A 16,957-nucleotide genomic window follows, 5' to 3' on the forward strand; every position below is an offset into this window, starting at 1 on the left:
TCGGGCTGAGATCTCGGAGCACAGATCCAGTGATGAGAGGTCCTCCCGGCCCGCGTCCCTCTGCCTCCCTCCTCTGGCCGGGCCACGTCTCAGCCGCAGGCCACCGGGGGGGATCCCGCCCCAGTACCTAATGTCCCCCTGGGTGCCAGAGGGATGAACTCCCAACACCAATGACATCACTTGGTGCCCCTGCGCAAGCCCCTCCCACAGCTGCCATCTGGCTTTAAATAAAATACAAATATGACCTCGGCGTGCAGCCTGCCTTCTCTGTTGCTGCCTCGACATCCCCCTGGCCTCTGAAAGGGGCCTCTCCTTTCCGTCCACCATGTAAGCCGCATCCCTTCCCACCTCAGGGCCTGTCAGGTCCCGAGCCCTGTCCATGGAGTGCACTTCCTCCAGATCTTTCCTTGGCTTGTAGGCCTCTGCTCAGTGTCGCCTCTGCTCGAGTGTCGCCTCTGCAGAGGGCTTCCCCCATCGGAGGATGGGGGCTCCATGGGGCAGGAGTCCCCAAGGCAAGAACGCATCAGCTTGCACAGGGCAGTCCCACAAACGTTGGGAAAAGGAATAAATGAAGACATGTAACTTCCCTGACATCTTGAAAGGTTTAACTATTTAAACTAAGAGCCAAGATAGCAGGGCGCCTGGGTGGCTCAGTGGTTGAGTGTCTGCCTTCGGCTCAGGTTGTGATCCTGGGGTCCTGGGATTGAGTCCCTCATCGGGCTCCCTGCATGGAGCCTGCTTCTCCTCTGCCTGTGTCTCTGCCTCTCTTTCGGTGTCTCTCGTGAATAAATAAATAAATAATCTTAAAAGAAAATAAAGAAAGAGCCAAGATAGTTTCTCCTCAGTGCACTAAGTGCAGTTCACTTCAGGACTAAATACTCTATTCCGAGCACTAAGACAGCTTCTGGAGTTGTGTTGTCCAGTTGGGTCACCACTTGCCACGTGCACCTGTGGAATTAGAAACTCAGTCTACTTAGGGTAAGCCACAACTGGATATTTGATTCCTCAGCCACACTATGCACACCTAAGAGCTCTACAGCGAGTGGCTGCCTGTGTGGACTAAATGTTTGTCATCCCCCACCCCGCCATGCCATTCATGGTGAGCCCCCAGCGCCCAGTGAGATGGCTTCGGGAGGCAGCGCTGTCGGGAGGTGAGAAGGGTTAGGTGAAGTCATGAAGGTGGGCTTCCCAGGATGGGGTTGGCGCCCCCTCTAAGAAGAGGAAGAGACCAGAGCCTTCTTGCTGTGTGCAAACCAGGAGGTGGGTTCTCACCAGACCCTACACTGGATGGCATCTTTCTCTTAGACCTCCAATCTCCAGAGCAGTGAAGAGTGTCTGAGTTTTTGAGCAGCCCATCTGTGCTCCTTGGTCATGGCGGCCTGAGCCGACTAAGGCATCACCTCCCCCACTCCCAGACGGGTCCATGCAGTCATGGGACCGCTGTGGGGCACCTGCATCCCTGCCAAAGTCCCACTGCACAGAGGACATGTGGTACCAAGGATGCCGTCATCCCCTCAGATGGTGTGCAGAGTCTGCTGCCGAAGGACGGAAGGGGAAACAGCATCCGGTTAGTCCCGGCTGATGAATGCACAGGTGCCCAGGAGCAGCAGGTCCAGCAGGTGCTGACTTTGAACCAAGCTTTCAAGGATGAGCAGGAGCCACCCGGGGAGGTAGAGTGTGACAGATCCAGGGTTGACTCTACCAAACATCCTGAAAATAAATACAAATGCACACAGTGTAAAACCTCAAGCATGTGTCAGCTTACCCCTTATCCCAGCACTTCCTGACATGTCCCACTTCAAAGAAAAGAGCCTGTCACTTGTGTTCCTTCGCAAGATTGATATATATATATGGAGAGAGGCACAGCATAGTACGAACGTTGGGGTGTGGAGACAAGTTAGTGGGTGTGGAGATGGCTTAACCAGCGTTCGTGAGGTAGAAGAGCTAGCCTGAGATCGTGGGAGGGGCCGTTTTCTCCTGAGAGTGAAACACCTCAAGGTAAGACCATGAAGGCCCGCAGACACAGCGCCTTGGGGCCAGCAGTGACCGCAGCTGTAGAGCAGGTTCCGTCCACGCAGGTGGGGTCCCCGGTCCCCGCGCTCACACGGTGTTACTGCATAGCCTCCCCACAGGAGGAAGCTCAGTCAGCCTTCTCTCTGCTCACCTGATGTTGCTTTTTGCCAGGATGACCCATCACCAATTTGCCGACATCCAGGAGTTTCAACTGTTCACGTGCTTTCCCGCTGAGACTTTGCTTCCACGGTTTCTAAGTTCTGGCAAAGTGTTTGCAACCATTTCCCAGACTGGTCTTCCCTTCTCCCCAGCACCTGGCAGGATGCTCCCCGGTGGCAGGCATCAGACAGGTGAGCGCACACCTTGGAGAACGGCAAGTGGACGCCAGCCGCCCCGGCCCCGAGCCAGTTCTCAGCTGGGTGTTGGCCTTGCTCCGCTCCTTCCCATCCGCCAGGGATGTGGGCAGCAGGGAAATCAGACAGAGGACCTCGGGCTCCCTGACAGGCTCCAGAGGCAACCGGTGGTAACTCAACGAGGATCTCCAGGGATCTGTGCGAGGACAGTCGGCCAAGGAGGGAAGGGGCGGCAATCGGACGTGATGTGACTTGGGGTGGGTTGAGGGAAGGAGGAAATGGCACGGCACGGGCGGGAGACTCTGAGGCTGCTCTCCCAGCGAGCAAGCTCTGCATCCAGCTCTCAGACCCGACTGTGCTGCGACAGGGAGGATGGCGGCAGTGGCCATGTGCGGACGCAGAGAACGCTTTTCCTTGCCCGGTCCACACGGGCCATTTGTCACAGCTCTTGGGGGCTGTGATTGCTGCCACTCTATGTTGTGTTCGAGGGGATACAGCCGGCTGAGCCTGGTGTTGAATAAATGTTGGCAGCCACACCAACTTTAAATTGATATTAATGTCAGGGTTGCTTTTTATAGTTCTCCTGAAGGCTTCAGCAACAATAGACCAAGGCAAGCTTCATGGTACCTGAACCTGAATCAAGCCCGCATTTTTCTGATGTGTATTTAATTTGGTCTTGGCACCGAATCTCTGTTTTTCTTGGGTTTTACATCATTTATGAGGTTGCATGGATACACTCTAACAAAACATCATCTATAATCAAACGAGGCTCACAGAAGAAAGAAATGCATGCCAATTCCGACTAATCTTAGCCTTTATGGGAATAGCTATTTGCTCTGAATGATTAGCCAAACATCTGTGTCAACACTTTCTGAGCTGGAGAGAGAGATGTTGATCGCCACATTTACGATGATATTTCTAGTTCCACAGAGGGGAAAGGCTCATCGCAAACAAATGTCTCAGCTAAGCTCTGCTGAGAGAAATTTACGCTCCTAATTAATTATAATAATTAAAGGCACAGCTTTTTGCAAGGGGCGCTTGTGAGGGCATGGGGCAAAACCCGCTTGCCTTGCCTCACACTTAACTTTCTAACGAAATGACCTCCGGTCATCCTACGGGGACATTCCAGGAAGAAAGCCATTTACTTCTCCGCTTGAGACAGAGGTGTGTGGTCTCACCCACCGCTCTAAACCAGGCATCACTCAGCACTTTCTGGGTTGAAAAAAAGACATCTGTGCTCATCAAGGACGGTTTATGTGATTAAGGATGACCAACTGAAAAATGTCAATAATTGAATCCATTGTAAAACATCTCCTACGAGAGGCAGCATCTGTGCTTTGCTGTTGTGCACACGCAGGGCAGGACTCCGTGTTTGCTTCGGGGAGCATGTGTCTCCTGGTGACTGCAAACACACAGCTGCGGCCGCGGTGCTTCCCGGAGCACACACTTGCTGCCCTGGGAGGACGGCGGGCCCGTGTGGGCCCCAGGAGCAGGGTGCCCTGGGCAGGGGGATGGAGTTTGCTCGTCTGTGACATCCGTCCGTGTTGACCTTCTGCAGAGAGGACACAGTGGTGAAGTCAGGTCTGTGCACATGTGGCAGCCGGACCAGCTTTTCAGTTCAGAAAGAGTCACAGCTGTGGCTGATGAAGAACCAGGACACCGTTCCTTGCCTGGGGCGAGGCTCTTGCTTCTCTGTGTTCCTGCAACCGGAGGGCTCGGTGCAAATGGGGCATTTCCATCCCAGCTAAGCCCACGGAAGGTGCCCATTGATGTGGGGCTCGGCGGCCTCTCTGTTTTATCAGCTGCATCCTCTGTGGGCATGCGAGGCTTTCCCAAGCCCTTTGAGTCACAGGATCAAGTCTCTAAACCTAGAGACAAATTCCTTGAGTTTAATATAATGAAGTTTTAAATAAAATGAGATGGGTTCCCCCCCTCAAATGTCTGCCCCTATTGAATTTGGCTCCTTCTTAAGCCTCTGAACCATGGTTCAGAGTAGAGGAGCGAGTGATGGAAACAGAGCAGTCGGAGATACTTCGGTCTCTGATTCCACTGGGTTCTTTGAATTCATCATGCCAGGTGGATGGAATCCAGTTTCAGATTTGATCTCACCCTGAACAAACAGTTTTATTTTTTTCTTTCCTGAAGTCTGCCTTTCTGTTCTGCAGAATTGACCTAGGAGGCAAGTTATCCTGAGGCTCAACTGGAGAAAGGAGCCCAAGTGTAGCTAGGTAAACTGTGAGGCTCGCAAGTCTCTTTCCAGACTGTTCTGGCTTGCTCCAAGAAAGCACAAGCTGTGCCCACAGTCATTGGGTTTATGGCATTGTGATCAGCTTCCTCAATGGCATCGAGCTTTTGCCTGGCCCTCTGGGTTTTCCCTACTTGGGGTCATTAAAAACACTCACATTGTTATGTTTTTTTTTGCAAAATTAACCAGGAAAATCATGTATCAACCTTGACCAAGAAACTTAAAGGTGACAGGAGAGAGGATTGGGTTTTATTCTATTTCAAGGTTGGCCAATCCGGAGGCCAGGAGACAGCGTGTGTCCCAAGGTTGAATGAACCCCTCCCTCTGGTTGGAGGGCCATCCACAGCATCACGGGTGTCCCTGAGCCCTGCACTCCGGCCTGGGAATTCAAGTGCTGAGCAGAAGCTCGTCCAGAACGTCTTCATGGAAGCGGATTGATGCGTCGGCACCAAATGGGCAAGGGGACAGAGATGTAGCTGGAGAGGATGCTCAGGGCTCACTTCACTTTCACTAACGTGGAGGTACTTCCTGTTTTTCTTTGCAATTTTATCGTGCACCTTCCAGGTCTGTGGGCTCCTCCTCTCAGGCATACTCGTGCCTTCACTGGACGATAGCGGCACACTTCATGGGACGGCGGCCTCCCTAGAGGATGTGTTAAGGACAGGGATGATCGTTGAGTGCCGCTGGCACTGGGGTTCAAAGCCCTCATCCTGCCCCCCACCCTGTCGTCGGGCTCTCAGGAGATCAGAGCCTCAGGCGCCTGCATCCACTGCCCGTTTATAGCGCTACGACTTCTAAATTCTTCAGTTTTGAAAATACTGTTTATGGTAACAGATTCGATCAGAGACCCTCTTATTGTTCAGGACCGCAGAGAGCTCAACTGCTGGGGTTGGCACCTTCCCTTTGTTTTTGTTTTGTTTTTTTCTTTAAAGATTTTATTTATTTATTCATGACAGACACAGGGAGAGAGAGGCAGAGACACAGGCAGAGGGAGAAACAGGCTCCATGCAGGGAGCCCGACGCAGGTCTCGATCCCCAGACTCCAGGATCACACCCTGGGCTGAAGTTGCCACTAAACCCCTGGGCCACCGGGGCTGCGGGGCATCTTCCCTTTGAAACAAGTTGCTTTTGAGTCAAATCTACGCCAGGCCCCCACCTCCCAACTCGCCTGTCCGGGAACTCCCAAAGGACACACGGGGGCAGGGGAGGCCAGACCACACGGCCAGCCAAGGTCCCTGGGGCCCTTCTGCGTCTCTTCTGCGTCTCCCCCAGCAACGCTGCTGATACAGTATTGGCACAAAGATAAAGGCGGAGGCCCTCGATCTATTTACTCAACTTATTTATTTCCATAAAAGATTCCAATTTTACAGGAGTTGGTTTCTAACATTTGGACTAAATTTTGAACATTTTAAACCAGTTAATTGGAGTCATGCAGAAATTATCACATTTTGCTCCATTTCCTCCCCAAATGTTCCCTTTTCATCGCATAGTTTTGTGTCTCCCTATTAGAGTGATCCACGGCCGCGCTATCGGATGCACAGGTGCTATCTTTCTAGTTCAAGTATTTCATTTTGAGATAAAGAAATATGTGAAAATACGAATCTTTGGAGCTTGTTGTCTAGAAGTTTCAGTTGTTTCTTGGGACAGTGTTTTTATTTTCTGGCTCAAAAGGACTGTCCAACCACGCTTTCAATAACACCTTAGCGGTTTGATGACCATCCAAAAACAAATAGAAAAGATCAGTAAAAGCATATGAAGTGTTGATGAGCCTTCTCCGCCCTCGTTTGCTGTCCGTTCTGGAAATGCGTCCGGGGGAGAGGAGGCTGTCAGGAGGAGCTGAGGAGGGGCAGGGAGGACAGAACAGCAGCCCACCAACACTCCACAGTGACGGAGGAGACGACAAGCAGAACAGCTGAGAAGGGCTTTGTGTCCCGGGACTGTGATCCCAGGGGCTTGGGCTGCGCAGGGCAGGTCCCTCCTCTCTGAGCGGGTGTGTGGGGGCTGGGGACAGACGTAGGAGAAGAATCAACACAGGAAGGGGGTTGAGGTCAGCATCCTGCCAGGAGACAGCATTTGTGTTTGGATCCACTTTGCCTTGGACCCAAGTCCATAACCCTCCACCTAGGAAATAACTGGGATCCCACCACGGCCTCAAGCCCCGTGCGCCACCGCCCTGCAAACGTGCTGCGGGGATGCTGTGGGCCAGCGTCACTGTGCACACTTGCTGCTCTCCCTGAGTGACCAGGCTGCTCCTTTTCGGGGGGGGGTGTTCATTATCCCCAGGGTCTCCCCATCGCCCATCACACACCCCACTCTCACCACAGCGAGACCTACGCAGCACAAGACCTGCCATCCTGCTGTCTGTTCACACCTCTGTTCTTCTTCCACATGGGTTTCCGTGCCTCTCTTGTGTTGTGTCCCCTGCATCCGCTAGAGTTTAACCCATAGTAGGTGCTCAGCAGATGTCAACTGAGTGAGTGGACGAAACACCCACCCGACCGCCTACTCATTCAGTCTCAAGTGTTGGGGAAGACATGTGAGCTTGTCCTCACTTGTCCCCGGGGGGAAAAAAAAACCTTGTCAAGATGAAGATTCAACACCTCAGTAACCCCTTCCTAAAATAAAATAAAATAAAATAAAATAAAATAAAATAAAATAAAATAAAAATTTTAATATATACTTTTTAAGTCATCTCTACACCTAATGTGGGGCACGAACTCACGACCCTGAGATCAAAAGTCATATACCCTTCTGACTGAGGTGGCCAGGCCCCCCTGTAACCAAGTATTTAAAACTCACATTTTACTGGGGATTTGTTTTTATTAGCCACTTTTGTGGAAATGAAATATAACTCACTTCCTTCGGACAGAAGCAGTCCATCCCCTGGGCTATTTTTCTCTTCTCCCTGGGCACAGGGACGCTCACTATCCGCTCACACAGCCCTTCCCTGGAATCGTAAAGTATATTTCTCTTACTTCCTATCTGATACAACCATTTCCTTCCCATCCCATATCCACAAACACTTGCGTACCTCTCCACTCCGCTCCAGCCCCCTCTCACACTCCCCATGGCAGCTGGATGGGGCCAGCTCATAGTTTGGGAGATTAGGTCACTGGGGCTTGTCTATACAGCTGTGTTTCTGGCAGGGCCCCGGAACCACTAATCCCATCCCTCATGGTGAAGCCGAGAGTTTAGTCTCAGGCATGCTCATACTTCTGGAAACATGACACATTCATAATAAAGTCAAAACACAAGTCACCTAGCCCTGGAGCCCAGCTCCACTTCCAAATGTGTTCCTGCAGCTTCCATGACCTGGGTGGGAGCTCTGGGCTCATAGAGACTGTCCCAGCTGCTGGTGGAGTGGCTGCTGTCAGGACCACCATGGCTGGTGATTGTGTGGTCCGAGGACACGGGGTTGGCCATGTGTGGTGGGCTCTTCTGGGGCTTACAAGAACAGTGGTTGCCATATCAGTGTAGAGGAGGACTGGCATGCTGGCCTCACACTGGCCCCTCCTTGTGATGGCCCTGGACACACCTAATTCGGAGTTTGATGGGTGAAACAGGACCATAGATTGGGTCCAAACCAGAAGAATGTCAGGCATGCCAGAAGGGAGTTGGGAATTAGGTCATAGGGAGTGAGAGGGGCTAGTCCACAACTGGACTCTTTGTCCATCTGTGGTCACCAACAGTCATGGTTGGCTGAGGTCAGTGTGAAGCTAAGGTACAGTCATCAAAACAATGATTCTGGTCGAACGCAGACCACACAGCCAAGGCATGCCAGAGGAGGAAGTGACGTTCAAGGTCAGGCCATTGCCCAAGTCACCAAATGCTCCCCCTGCCCCTGTGACCTTTCCACCATAACACATAGGGAAGGGGCGCCTGGGTGACACCGTTGGTCAAGCATTGCACTCTTGGTTTTGGCTCAGGTCATGATCTAGGGGTCTTGAGGTCGAGCCCTACGTCCAGCTCTGTGCTCAGCAAGGAGTCTGCTTGAGTTTCTCTCTTCCTCTCCATCTGCCCCTCCCACTCTTTTCCTCCCTCTCTCTTCAAAATAAATAATTTCTAAAAAAAATTTAAAAATAAACACCACAGTACTGACAGGTGAATGTAACACAGGGAAGTGATGCTGGCTTCTGCTCTGATACGTCACTGCTCTTACCCATGAACAGTCAGGGACGTAATATGGTTTTGTAGTCATTGGAAGCTTTGCATTCTGGCATCACCTAGAAGAAAGAAAATAACTCCTCTGCAGCACATGTGAATAGTGACTGGAAATAGTGACACTGTTCTTATCAGCCCCAGAAGAGCCCACCAGACATTCTCATGTCTGCCTGATGCCCCCTGGCCTCCTCTTCCACTCGGCCACCTCGGGACCTGTCCTGTTCTTTTATGACTTTATCTCCGGGGCTCCTGGATTAATCCGGCGAGGGAGACCTGCTCCTTGCCAGGACACCCTGAATCTCTCCCCCAGGGTTTTGAACAGGAATTCCTCAGGGGCGGAAGCCAAACGTCAGCCACGGGCACCCTGGGCAGCATGTTCTCTGCTATTCAGAGGAAGGGGTCTGGGTTCATGGTGGCCATGGAAAGAAGCCTGAAGGCACCGGTGTCCAGGGGTCAGTACCCCCGGGGTTCAGAAGTGCTGCCCACTTCAGGCGCTGTTCATGCCTTCCTTGGATTTTGTCAGCCGATCAGCCCATGTTTTCCTGGTGCTCATTCACATCAGATTTTCTCTTTCTCGCCACCAAAGGTGTCCTATTGCACTAGCAGCTTTCCATTTTAGAGTCTAACTATTTTTTAAAGAGAATTCTCCTTATAGCTTTGAAGTCAACTGGATGGATATCAAACACCTTATTTTAGGAATAAAAATGGCAGATGCTAGATATGGGGCGGAGAGACTAGAAGATGAGCATGGCACATCTCACTGTGTCAGAAAGTGAGAAAATATGAGAGAGAGAGAGAGAGAGAGAGAGAGAGAGAGAAGGGGCTTGTGACAAGGACAGAGGAACCACTGAGCACTGAGGCGATCCCACTAGCCAGTCTGGGCCTACTTGCATTCCACTATGTTTGAGGACGACAATGACTTACTGCGAAGTAGCCACGAGTCTATGTCAATAATAAGTAGATACACAAAATAATGGGGGGGACGGGAGGGTTCTGGCTTGCGTGGAATGCTCAGTCAGGCTGCTCACGGTGGCAGGTGTGCTGGGGAGGAAAACCTTCACTTGGCAGCCATCAGCGTCAGGGGCGTGTCAGGCAAGATTCATCAGGGAACACTTGGTCTCCTGGGGATCGGGGGTGGACTTCCACGAGGAACGAGGAGCAGGAAAGGGCCACATCTTAGAGTGCCTCTCCAGAGCACGGGAGAAACTCATCAGTGCAGAGTGGGAAATGGGGCCACAGCCTGTGCTCCGGGCGCGACACAGGGCAGTCACCTGTCCCATGTGAGTGGCCACCCACTGAGAACATGCTCCATGCAAACAAGACGGGCCCAGTTCTGAAAGGATTCAGGGGAAAGGAGATGGATGTGGGTGACCACTGGGTGTGGAGAGCTCCGGGACAGGAGGGGTGAGGCCTGGGAGGGCGTCCCGGGGCCCATGGACAGGACAGAGGGTAGGCTGTGGGCCAGACCCGAGGGCTGTCTCCATGTGAAATCCACTGTGGGTGAAGACTGCACCATGACCAGCGGAAAGCATCTCCACTGTGTGGGGTGAAGAGACATGATGTATGCAAGCTGCTCTCAAATATTACGTAGTAATACGGAAAATATTATATACAGAGAAAGAACGAGGGAGCTGATGGATAAGAAGGAAACAGCAGTTAATTCTAAGTACGGGGTATACAGGTGTCCTTTTTCTAATTTTTAAAATTTTTCTCCTGGGGCACCTGGGGAACTTGGTGGTTGAGCATCTGCCTTCAGTTCAGGGTGTGATCCCAGGGTCCTGGGATCAAGTTCCACATCGGGCTCCCTGCGTGGAGCCTGCTTCTCCCTCTGCCTGTATCTCTGCCTCTCTCTCTGTTCTCATGAATAAGTAAGTGGAATCTTTAAAAAAATTTTTTTTTTCCTCTAATTTAGCAGTTATTTCAAAACCAAGTGTTAAAGACAACAGCAGAAGCAGCGCGGTCTGTTCCCAGAGAAGGAAACCCTGGCCTGTGTGGGGGTCACTCCCACTCTGGGGCACCCTCCTTTGGGGTTTTTGCTGTTTGAACTTGGTAATGGGCGGTAGGCCGGGCCTGAGGCCACTCACTTTTCTGCCACGTGTTCGGGGACTTTCTCCTTTGTAGGATGTTTGCTTCAATTAACCTCCAGGTAGCAGAGGGCAGAAAAAACCCAGCTGCGCGCCAACAATAAGGCTTGGCTTTCCTGCGGCCTCAGAAAAACTGTAAATAAATCAAAACGCAGGGGATGTTATTTGATCTGGAAAAGGGTCAGTTAAATATTCCAGGATGTTGGAAACAAAAGATGTTTTAAATACCACAGGGCGTTCGAGAGTAATCGAGAGGATGTAATTCTGCCCATTATTAGCTGACATCAATCGGAAGGAGATCGTAGCTAAAAACTGAAACCCCATGTGTCAGGAGAAGAATAAAAGAATCCAGTGTCTTTGACCCCAATGCTTAGTGATTGCCGGGTTTGCATGGGATCAACCTACACGCAACCATCCTTGAGCTCCCTGTGACTCGTCAGCCACCCTGCTCGCGTGACCTCCTTCATCCAGTGGCTAGACCCTGGAGGGCTGTGGAACTGCCGTGGGGCAGAGCTGAAGGGACAACCTCAGAGCTTCTCAGAGGGGGGTCTCCGGACCTGCAGTGCCGGCATCGCGGGGGGGAAGTTGAGAAAAGCCTATGATGGGGCCCCACCTAGACCCGCCCGACTTCGATCTCTGGGTGGGTTTCAACAAGCCCCCTGGGTGACTCCCAAGGCCACTCCCGCTGGAGAATCACGGGGCTACTTCTCTGTCCCTAGTATTTACTTTCATGGGAATGTCAACTGCTCAAGGAGACAGGCTTTCATCTGGTGCCCGTCCCTCCCTGTAGCCCTCAGTACATCAAGTCAAATTACTGGGCTTACTGGGAATTCAGGGGATTTGACCAGATGGCTCCTATATTCCACCTCTTTTTTCTTCTTTTATTGCTCCAGCAGGACGTCACGATGGACTCTTCTAATTCAAAGGCATCTTCAATTTTGCTGCAACCTCACATGTCCTTTTATTGATCTCTCCACAGCCCAGGGGTCACGGAGCACGTCGGATTTCTCTCCTAAGGGCACATGCAGAGACTGGCTAATGTGTTGAGAGCCCAGGTCTGGCAGGGGCCGTGGTGGGACAGGGGGCTGGCTGGCTGGGAGCTGGGGGCACACCCCAGTCCGGAGTGGAGGCATCGACACGGGGGGCACACAGGCGTCCAGGACAGTGGCAGGGCCTGGCCCACAGCAGGTGCCCACCTGCAGCACTACTGGGCAGGAGCTCTGCCAGCGTGGGGGTCTGGTGTGGTCGGTGGGCCACAGGCCTGTGCTCACACGCGCAGGGACATGTTTCCTTTCTAATGGGTGCCCTTTGGGAAGCTACAGGTCCACTGGGGACTTTAGGATCAGGATCCACCCGTCCTTTGTCTTTGGGTGCCTGTGGGATCACAGGTGGTGCAGTGGCCCATCAGGGAGGCGGAGACTTCCTCCCTCACTCAGCTGAGAGGAGAGGCATGGGGCAAAGGAGCTCCCTCACCTTCCCCCGAGTGTACCCCCTCATCTCCCCTGACCAGAGTCCCACCTCTGACCCCTCCCCAGGAACAACACACCTGCTCCGCATGATGGGATTAGAAAGTTCTTCACCAAGTGGACAAGTAGCAGAGCCCTATCAGCACAAATGGGAGGAAGTCAGGGAGGAGGACAAGGCTGCACCAGCCCTGTGTCAGCTTCTCCCTGCCCCCCGTGAGGACGGCACCCTAAGACTAGGGCTTCAAGCCCTCATGCCGGTTCATGCATGCTCTCCCCTGCAGCCCCTGCTCATCTGGCCACCGCAACCCTCCCTCGGGAGCGTCCTGCTGGGGTCTTCCTGGGTCCAACCCCTCTACTTACGCCGGCAGGTCCCCAGCCTGCGTCTCTCACTGTGGGGGCTCAGCACCAGCAGCCCTCTCACCTGCCTGTGCCCGCATCACAAGACCCTCGCAGTAAGCTCACCCAGCTTCCAAACTGAGAAACAAACGCAAAACACCCCAGAGCTTGGCTGTGAGAAAAACATAAATTTCTCTAACTTCACCAAGGCTCCCTCCCCAATTCTAGCCCTCCCCATAACATGACCCCATCGTTGCCCAGGGAGGGGCTGGGTCACTTCTGACTGGCAGCAGCGAGGACTCTGCCGAGTGGGGCCTGGAATCCTGGGCTTCCCAGCTTCTCTGTTGATGGCCTTGGGGATGGGCCTTCCTTCCACCCACTCTGGTCCTTGCTGATTGTGCATTTCATTTCATTCTGGACCAAGCCGACTCGCAGGATGTGCTGAGGGGAGTGACGGACCCTGGCTAACACTTAGCAAAGTGGGAGATGGGGCGCCTGGGTGGCTCAGTGGTTGAGCGCCTACCTGTGGCTCAGGTCGCGACCCCGGGGTCCTGGGATCGAGTCCTGCATTGGGCTCCCTGCAGGGAGCCTGCTTCTCCCTCTGCCTGTGTCTCTGCCTCTCTCTGTGTCTCTCAGGAATAAGTAAATAAAATCTTAAACACACACACACACACACATACACAAACAAAGCAGGAGATGCATCAGGTCCTTCCCAGAGGCTCCCCTGCCGCAGGTCCCTCTCCCCGGACGGTGGGCTCTGTGCACAGCCGTCTTGCCATCCTGTTTTGTGCCCCAGTGCCTTCATCTCAGGCACACAGTTTGTGCCCAATAAATACATCTGAAAGAATGTGCATGAGAGATAAGGGGTCCTTCTCCTGCTTCCATGAGAAAAGCAACATTTAAATGTGAAATGAGGTCAAACTGAAGCTGTAAAGCAGAAATATCTCCATAGGCATTTCCAGAGCCCCTGACCCTCCTTTGGACTCCCCACCCCTCCCCAGAGTCACAGCCAGCAGGGAACAAGGAGGCCACAGCAGGTGGCAGGGGCACGCGGTGGCTGGGGACCGGGCCACACCTGCCATCAGACACCCACAGCTCCAGGGCCTGGCGGCAGGCATCAGCGGAAGGCTCGGCAGGCCTAAGGAGCAAGGGCCAAAATCAAGGTCAGAGACTAGCAAGCTGTGAATTTACACAGCTCTCGCACCAGCCTGTGGGAGGTAGCCAGCAGTCACTGACTCCTTATAAAATATGCATTTATTCAGCCCTCAGTTGGCACCATTGGTTTTCTTCCATCCGAAATTTCTGGGTGCCTCTGTCCATGGCCTCCAGGGCAGAGGTGACACATGTGCAGCAGGTGGACGGCTAACCCTTGGCAGTTCCTCAGAGGAGGGTGGGTGGGATGTGCTCCGGAAGCGGCTCCCACGGGGAAGGATCACTGGGGTCTGGTAACCTGAGAGGGCAGCACTGAGGTGCGGGGAGATCGGGAGATTTTCTTGAGCTAGTGAACCTCCGCTGTACTCCACTCCCAAAACCAACCTGTTTACTGATGGAAAATATAAATTTGTAAAAAAGGAAGGAGAAGGGAAATGGATCATGAGCCTGGGAAAGAGGAATCCTGGACCTCTGAGGTGAGCGGGACTGGATGCCAAATGTGCATGAGTGATTGTGTGTGTACCTGTGTGCACCTGTGAGGGATTGTGTGCATGTATATATGTGTGTGCACATATGTGTGTGAGTGTGGATGTGTGTGCATGTGTGCACACATGTGCGTGTGAGAGTGTGTATGTGAGAGATTGCGTGTGTGCATGTGTGAGAGTAGCATACACGTGTGGGCACCCGTGACAAGGTGCGTGTGTGTAATACACATGCATAAGTGACGTGTGCAAGCATGTATGTGTAGAAACGTGTGGTGTGTGAGTGCACACAGAAGTGTGTGCACCATACACATGTGAGGGTGTGTGCACTGCCTTCGTAACGGTCCAACACCCACACGGTCTTAGAGGCCGCCTCGCAGTGGGAGGCAAGGGCGTGGGCCGGGGGAGAGAGCAGAAGGTGGACCCGCCCACCGAGAGCTGGGACCACCGAGCAGGCCGCCCCGGGGGCACGGAAGCCCAACCTCCCCCATCTCTCCTGCACCATGTTCGGTTCTGCTTTTGTAGGGAGCTGACACCTCAGTTTGACAGATGTTCTCAGGGAAGAAAGAAAACATTTATTTATGCTTGTGGGGAAGGGCAGTGGAGCCAGGTGGGCCGTGAACCCTGAGCCCCAGCTTGCCAGGCGCCAGCAGCGCACCCCCGACCCCGACTTCCCCTCCCTGGGTAAGTTCTTTATCAGACACTGTGACTGCTCATGAGATGTTAGTGGGGCGCCTGGGGGCTCAGTAGGTGAAGCGTCTGCCTTCGGCTCAGGTTGTGATCCCGGGGTCCTGGGATCGAGTCCCACATCAGGCTCCCTGCTCTGTGGGGCACCTGCTTCTCCCTCTCCTGCTCCCTCTGCTCCTGTTCTCAATCTCTCTCTCTCCCTTCCTACAGGAAAGCAAGCGGCCTCACGGTGGCCTACGAGCAGGTTCAGAAGGGGCCCCTGAAACTAAAAGGTGTTGCAGAGTTCAGCGTGACCAATCAGAAGAAGAAACAGAAGGACAAAGACAAGGCGAAACTCCTGGAAGTGATGGGAATGAGCAAAAAGAATGAGAAGGAGAAGTGGCGCGGCCTGGACAAGCGCACCCCGGCCCAGGCGGCTTTCGAGAAGAGTCAGGAGAAGTGGCAAATGGAAAGGATCCTAAAGAAAGCACCCAAAATCCACAAGCAGAGAGTGGAGGACTTCAACAGACCCTTGGACACCCTTACGGAGCACTATGACATTCCAAAAGTCAGCTGGACAAAGTAGCCTCCCCACCCAGGGTATGCAGCGGCATCAAGGGGAAACGGAAGGCAAAGTTAGGGTTCTATTTGGTGCCTTTGGTATTTTCTAGAAACATTCTTTTACACACACCCTTGCGTTTTCTGCTGAGACAAATGCTCTCCAAAGCAGTGTGCCCTCTTGCTGGAACTTGATTAAAGTAAGGCTGTTCTTTTAAATAAATAAATAAATAACCTAAAAAATACGATGTTATAGATACTCCTATATATAATAAACACACGTATATGATGTGAAAGCATGTTTCCTCACTCACACAACACCCCCCCACCCACCCACCCCCGGTACAGAAAGTTCTAGGTGCACGTACCTGGAATCAGCTACTACTTTCACACCCTTTCTGATCCAAAACCCAAGTCAAGCTCTGTGCTGACATTCCGATTTAATAGTTGAGTCAAAAATAAAACAACAAATGATTACATGGAACCAGGCTCACACAGTAAAACAAAATGTGGATGAACTGAGTCGTGCACTTGAAAATGAGTGAGATGGTGAAGGTTTTGCTGTATGAACTTGCCCAGGAGAAAAGCTGAGTCCCTAACGCAAGCCCAGCTGAGGCAGCAGCCCTGGGGGACGCCGTGGGCTGGGTGCTGGAGGCCCGGGACCCTCCCCGCACTGTGCCCTTCCACGGAGCTGCCTCTCTCGCCCTCCACGCTGACTCTGGTCCCCTGGGATATTCTCTGGCTCCTGGAAGTTGATTTCCATCTCGATCTTTTCTTTGAATCCTTTCCTCTGTGGGGAACGTTCTCTCCTTGACCCACCAGCCCCCTAGGGTCTGTGCCAAGGCTCCTTCAACATGGGAGCATTTCAGAAAACAACTGATGTCGGGTCTCACTCCCAGAAGCCCTAATGCAGTGGCCTGTGGGGACCCCAAGCAGAGTCCCGTCACCCGCCTCTCCCCACAGACCTCGTGCCTGGGCTCCTGGAAGCCTCTTCTTGGGGCTCTTGTTCAGAGCCCTTAACCAGAGCTTTGCTGGCAGCTCAGGGTGGGCAGATGGAGGCCTCTACCTGCCTGGGTCCCTCTGCACAGCCCCATGTCTGTGTGGCCAGTCCAGGGGCCTGCTCCAGCACCAAGGCAGAAGGCAGTCACTGCTGCCCTTAAGAAGCCTCCCCTTGCCTGTCCTGGGGGCTGGGACATCCTCTGACCCCATCCATCCACTGTTTGTCCCCACATCCCCACACCGAGTTCTTCCAAGCCCTGTGCCATCTCCTTTCCCTGACTCTAGAAGCGTGCAGACCCGATTATCAGAATGTTCCTCACACTGCAATAATCCTTTCCAATAAAGTCTCCCCTTCCTAAGTCTGGATTGGTTTTTATTTGTCGTTGAGCTGAAGCCCCTCAGGGAGATGCGCACCGCGGGTCTCGGCAATCCCCCACCTGCT

General features: G+C 53.0%; 1 pseudogene; it reads left to right on the forward strand.

The window, feature by feature from the left end:
• Positions 1–15,073: 15,073 nt before the first annotated feature.
• Positions 15,074–15,663, forward strand: LOC144302164 (protein FAM32A pseudogene; annotated as a pseudogene).
• Positions 15,664–16,957: the final 1,294 nt, after the last annotated feature.

The sequence above is a fragment of the Canis aureus genome, chromosome 31, assembly GCF_053574225.1.
Source record: "Canis aureus isolate CA01 chromosome 31, VMU_Caureus_v.1.0, whole genome shotgun sequence".
In the NCBI taxonomy this organism is placed as follows: Eukaryota; Metazoa; Chordata; class Mammalia; order Carnivora; family Canidae; genus Canis; species Canis aureus.